The sequence below is a fragment of the Myxine glutinosa genome, chromosome 2, assembly GCF_964187855.1.
Source record: "Myxine glutinosa chromosome 2, kmMyxGlut1.1, whole genome shotgun sequence".
Lineage (NCBI taxonomy): Eukaryota > Metazoa > Chordata > Myxini > Myxiniformes > Myxinidae > Myxine > Myxine glutinosa.
The window spans coordinates 26,979,380-26,985,379 of record NC_136262.1 but is presented as its reverse complement, the minus strand read 5'-3'; positions in this window follow the sequence as shown (position 1 = coordinate 26,985,379).

The following is a 6,000-nucleotide window of genomic DNA, read 5'->3' as shown; positions in this document are numbered from 1 at the left end:
GCCACGTTGGCCACGCCCACGACAGGACACAGAGTTGCAATCGATCGCTCAGAGCGATCACGTGATGTTCCTTGCCGCGCGATTGCGTTTTTTCACATTTGAGCGAGGAGCATTGCCATTCACACCACATAGGTTTTTTTCTCTTTCATCTTCAGATCCATAATTTTTGGCATAACGTAGCGCATTTATGGCTCTCTCGAGCTCGAGTTAGCCAATCACCTGGGAGCATGAGGCCACGTTGGCCATGCCCACGACACGACGCAGAGTTGCAATCGTGCGTTTGCGTCGTTTCTTACCACGTGTAAACGTGGTATTTTGTCCACGGAGTATTTTGAATTTGGTATTTTGAATTTGTCTACGAGTGAGTGACTGGAAGACTGACTGTGATGAAGGCAATGGCACTGAAGAAAAGAAATTTGTCACGTTCAACCTCCCGAGCAAGGAAATCGCTGATCGGAGACTCCATGAAACCGATGAAGGTACTTTTCACCATCGACAAGCCAATCAAGAACGTGTCTATAGATTCAGACAGCGAGAGACAGAAGATGAGACAGAGGCACGTCTAAACGCCAATCAACAATGTCTGGCGAGGGCCAGACAGCGAGAGACAGAAGATGAGACAGAGGCACGTCTAAACGCCAATCAACAATGTCTGGCGAGGGCCAGACAGCGAGAGACAGAAGATGAGACAGAGGCACGTCTGAACGCTAATCAACAACGTGTGGCGAGGGCCAGACAGCGAGAGACAGAAGATGAGACCTCCTCCCCCTCTCCCCCTCCCCCTCCCCCTCCCCCCTCTCCCTCCCCCTCCCCCTCCCATCCCTCCCGCCCCCTCCCATCCCTCCACATCCCCCTCCCCCTCCACCTCCCCCTCCCCCTTCCCCTCCCCCTCCCCCTTCCCCCTCCTCCCTTCCCCTCCCCCCTCCCCCTCCCCCCTCCCATCCCTCCTGCCCCCCTCCCCCCTTCCCCTCCCATTCCTCCCGCCCCTCCCCCTCCCCCCTCCCCCTCCCCCTCCCCCCCTCCCCCTCCCCCTCCCCCTCCCCCCTCCCTCCTCCCCCCCTTCCCCTCCCCCTCCCCCCCTCTTCTCCCCTCCCCTCCTCTTCTCCCCTCCCCCCCTCTTCTCCCCTCCCCACCCTCTCCTCCCCTCCACCCCCCCGTTCCCCTCCCCTCCCGTTCCCCTCCCCTCCCGTTCCCCTCCCCCCCCATTCCCCTCCCCTCCCCTTCCTCCTCCCCCTCCCTTCCCCTGCCCGGCAATGCCGGGTACTTCCCATGGCCAGCTGTACGTGGGCTGCTCGAGGTTGGAAAACCAAGCAATCTTTGTCTTGGCACCAAGTAAGAAAACCAGAAATGTTGTATACCAAGAGGTTTTGAGAAATTGAAAATTGAAAAAACGTCATGTAGGAAATGTACTGTGATATTGCTCTAAAATATACATGTTCTTTTCATCATATATTTGTATTATTCTTATTCAACCCGGGCGCAGCCGGGTACCTCAGCTAGTGTGTGTGTGTGTATGTATGTGTGTATGTATTATATATATATATATATATATATATATATATATATATATATATATATATATATATATATATATATATATATATACAGTGGAACCTTGACTTACGAGTTTAATCCGTTCCGTGACCGAGCTCGTAACTCAAATTGCTCGTATCTCAAATCAAATTTCCCCATTGAAATGCATTGAAATGCTATTAATCCGTTCCAGCCCGCCAAAAACCACACCAATTTTTTTTTAAATATACAGTATATAAAAAAATATCTCGCGCTTTATATTTCACCTGTATGCAGCATACAAGTTGGCAGGATGGCCTGGACTGGAGGTACGCACACTTGACTCTAAAGTCTAAACTGTCCAGCCTGGGTTTGAATCCCGACCCAGCTATAACCTGTCATGGGTGAATCACAGGCAGGGTGATTCATCAATGGGTGTACCGCTAAACTGGGCGCCCCGTTTGCGTCCCATTAGTTGTTGGATGTTAAGGATCTCACCGTGTTTTCCACAAAGAGAAGGCGAGCTATCGCCGGCACTCTGAACAAGTTGACGGCAGAGATACTGTACTTGCACGGCATGATAACCACGTGTCGCACGATCTCTTGTCATGGTCCACAAGATTATCACAGAGAGGTGCAGCTTCCAGCGTTTCGAGATCTGATCCCGGCCTATCCAACGAGACCGGTCCCAGCGTTCTAGGCCCGGTGATTGTCTCAGACGGACCCGACAACGGCAGTGTTCGTTTTAACTCGATTCGATTCGAGCGCCGACGTGCCGGCGAACAAAACCGGTCATTTCTTTTGAACGCGTGGCTCGATTTTTACAAAATAAACTTTTTCTTGAAGGTCTGAACCGTGCGCTCAAAACGATACCGAGTTTGACCCTGAGAGAGCCGTTTTGCGCCGGCAAAGGCGCCTTGTGTGACGTGAGGACCACGTCGTGCTGCATAGATTATCATAAATTATCATATCATTATCGGCGGCGTTATATATCATTAGCGCTATACGACAGAGATACTGTACGTGCACGGCAAGATAACCACGTGACCGGGTGGCGAAAGCTCGTAACTCGGATCTCGGCTCGCATCTCAAAGCAATAAACTGCCAGAGTGACGGCTCGTATCTCGAAAAACTCGTAAGTTGGGGCACTCGTAAGTCGAGGTTCCACTGTATATATAGTTCTTCGCCGCCCTATTTCCCCTTACCAAGGGGGGATTAATCCCCTTGTTCTTTCTGGGCTTGACGGAACCGAGACTTGGAACGTCCCTTCCGGGCAAACGCAAAGTAGGGTTTCGGGACCAACTCTCGCTCGTACCTAACTCCCCCCTGCACCACCACGGAAGCGAGGAAGCAAGCCTCGCACGAGCCACGTGGGGTTTGCGTACGCTGAGCGGATTGAGTACCACGTGGTCTGTGCAGTTTAGTAGTGGAACCCGATTCGAGAGGTCCTATTCGTACCACGCTTAGCGAATGAGGAAACCACAGAAATGATCGAATGGAAAAAAGGAAGAACACAGGTTTAATTATTCCCACACGTATATACAATGATCGGGCACGCAGAGACACAGGGCAGCATTTAATCAGTCTTATCTTATCCCCCGGACTCTGGCCTGTCACTCACACTCACACAGGGAATTGCAGATGGATTGATGTCCCAGCCAGACGCGTCGATGTGGTCGTCCAGGAACGGCCCCGTCCGGCTCTCCACTGTCCCAGCACGTCCCGTGAAGATGGCAGCAGGCGGTGGAAGGAACCTCGTAGCGTGTCTCCCGAACAAAGGCAGATGATGAGGTGGAACGGCAAATGCGGGACTCTCAGCGCGGCTGGCGATTACACAGCCGTTCTCACTCTTGCGACTCGTGCACTGTATATCGATCGGCCTCCAACTCAACCGAGCGTCACTTATAATAGCATGTATTCCGGTTCATGCACGTCTTGCTTCGCCCGCGTATCTTTCACAGTTCTCTGACGCTCACAACTCTTCCACGATTCCTCCAAGTTGGCTAGTGCACGCGAGTTCTCCCTGGGCAAGTCCCTTGTTCATCAGCGAGAGTCCTTCAGGCAGCAGTCCTTTGCTCATCAGTCCTCTGCTCATCAGTCCTCTCACGCTAGTCCTTTGTTCATCGGCGAGAGTCCTGTTCAACGAGTCCCTTCCGCGCTAGTCCTCCTGGGGGCTTTGCGCGATGGGTTATATAGGTACTCCCCCGAACCTTCTGGAACCCTCTCAAACCTTCTTACGATGCCCTGTGACGCAACGCCACCGCCACCACCTCGAGCCCTGATTGGCGGCTCGTGCTTACCGTCAGCGCTTCTGCCACTCCGCCCCGACCCTCCTAGCCTGCCTCGTGTTCATTCGCCCAAAATGAACCAAAGTTAGCGCAAAGGGGCATGAGGCTAGGGAAGCTGGAAAGTCGGTAGAAGTAGGGCCTATTCTCCTGACTTTACTCAACGCAGAACTAACATAGGAAAAGGACTAAGCTCACAAATACTGAGATAACTACACTATCGCGAGGCTACATGTTGCTTGTGTGACTAACTATGAGGGGGAAATTTTAACCTTTATTATACTCACTGTACAAACTCAAAACCGCAACAATATATATATATATATATATATATATATATATATATATATATATATATATATATATATATATATATATATATATATATATATGTGCAAGTTGCCTGATTGTGTCTGATCAGGGTAAACATCGTAACCACAGTACATACAATGCTGAATGATACATCATTTAAGACCTCTTGGTGCTACACAGTGCAAGAGGAGGTTTACAAATATAAAAGATTCATGCAATTCCAAGTTATTTGCATTTTTGTTGCGCATGTGGTGTATATATTCAGTATGCTGTCAATACCCATGGGCGCTTGCTCACCTGGTACAATAAACAGTATACTGCACTGACTAAAGGTATTTTAAACCAATTTCAATGGTTGCTAGAAGACAGGGCAGCAAGTAGAATTATACTTTAAGACTTTAAACAAACAAACCAAAAAATACCTATTTTGGCGGGCAACTCGCCCACCTCCTCCCCCAACCCCGTATACCTCCTCAGACCCCAATATTTCCAATGCCGTGAACAAACTTTGGTACATCACGGGTGATGAAGGTTGTGGTGAAGTTTCAACCAAATTGTGTGTGTAGTTTCTGAGAAGAAAACAAATACCTATTTTGGGGGATCAAACCTGGATCCACTTTGACCCCCCATAATTCAAGACTTTGATTCAAGACTTCAAGACCACCTTAGACTTCGATTTTTTTAATGCCATGAACAAACTTTAGTCACAACACAACAAATATAATTTGTGCTAAGTTTGGTCACAATCCCTTCAGCGGTTTCAGAGAAGAAGTTCACCGACCTGCTACAAGTGTTGACGGACGGACTGATGGATGACGCGCCATCGCATATGCTCCCCTGAACTTCGTTCCAGGTGAGATAAAAACGACATTACTTTCTGATACGTCGAATAAAACCAAAAAACACGGTTGGTGAAGCCGTCCGTCTGTCCATCCGTCCGTCCGTCTGTCTGTCCATCTGTGAAGCCAAGTGACTATATGTCCATTAATTACATACTGTTTGAACATTGGTTGCATCCTCTCTGTTAATTACATATGTTTATTAATTATGTACTATTGAACTGTATCTTTCTGCCCTTTAGACGTTTGAAGACATCAAGACCCCTAAGGCCCCTAAGACCTCTAGGACTCTAAAAATACCCAGAAGACCCAGAGAACCCAAAAAACCTCCAGGACACAAAAGACCTGGAGGACCCCAAACACCCCGAAAGACCCCAAACACCCGTGAAGACCAAAATGACCACGAAGACTAATAAGATCACAAAGCCCAAAAATACCATGAAGACCAAAAATAACATGGAGACCATGAAGACCCAAAATATTGATAGACCCTTAGAGACTTAAAATACCCCAAATACCCTTAAAGCCCCCAAAAACCGAAAAGACCCTTTAGACCCTGAACATCTTTTAGACCCAAAATACCCCAAGGAATTTCCACGGGCCCCTGCCATTATGCTGCCAAAGGACATTCCTGTCGAACTCCCTAAATATTCCACACACTATTGCAAACTAAATTCTTTACACCAACATATATACATACACACTAGTGGTGTATGCTTACACATTGTGTAAACAATAAAAACGTAGGTACATAATAAATAGAAAATTTATGATTTATCGGCAAGCATCACCGACCTGCTACTGGATATCAATTTAGGTTTTCTATTTATTTATTTATTTTATGGATGCGTTTTCTGTTTTTTGGTGAATTTTCATTGAAATTTATAGTTCACAGTTCACAGTTATATAAATAACAATTTTCAAATGCTAGATATTGATTGAGGTTTTTTTTGTTTATGTGGTTTGTTTTCCATAAATTTTTCTTTATGGATGCTTTCCGACGGTCTGGGATTTTTCCCGGTGTACCAGCTTCGCTGTCCGTCGGCCCGCCA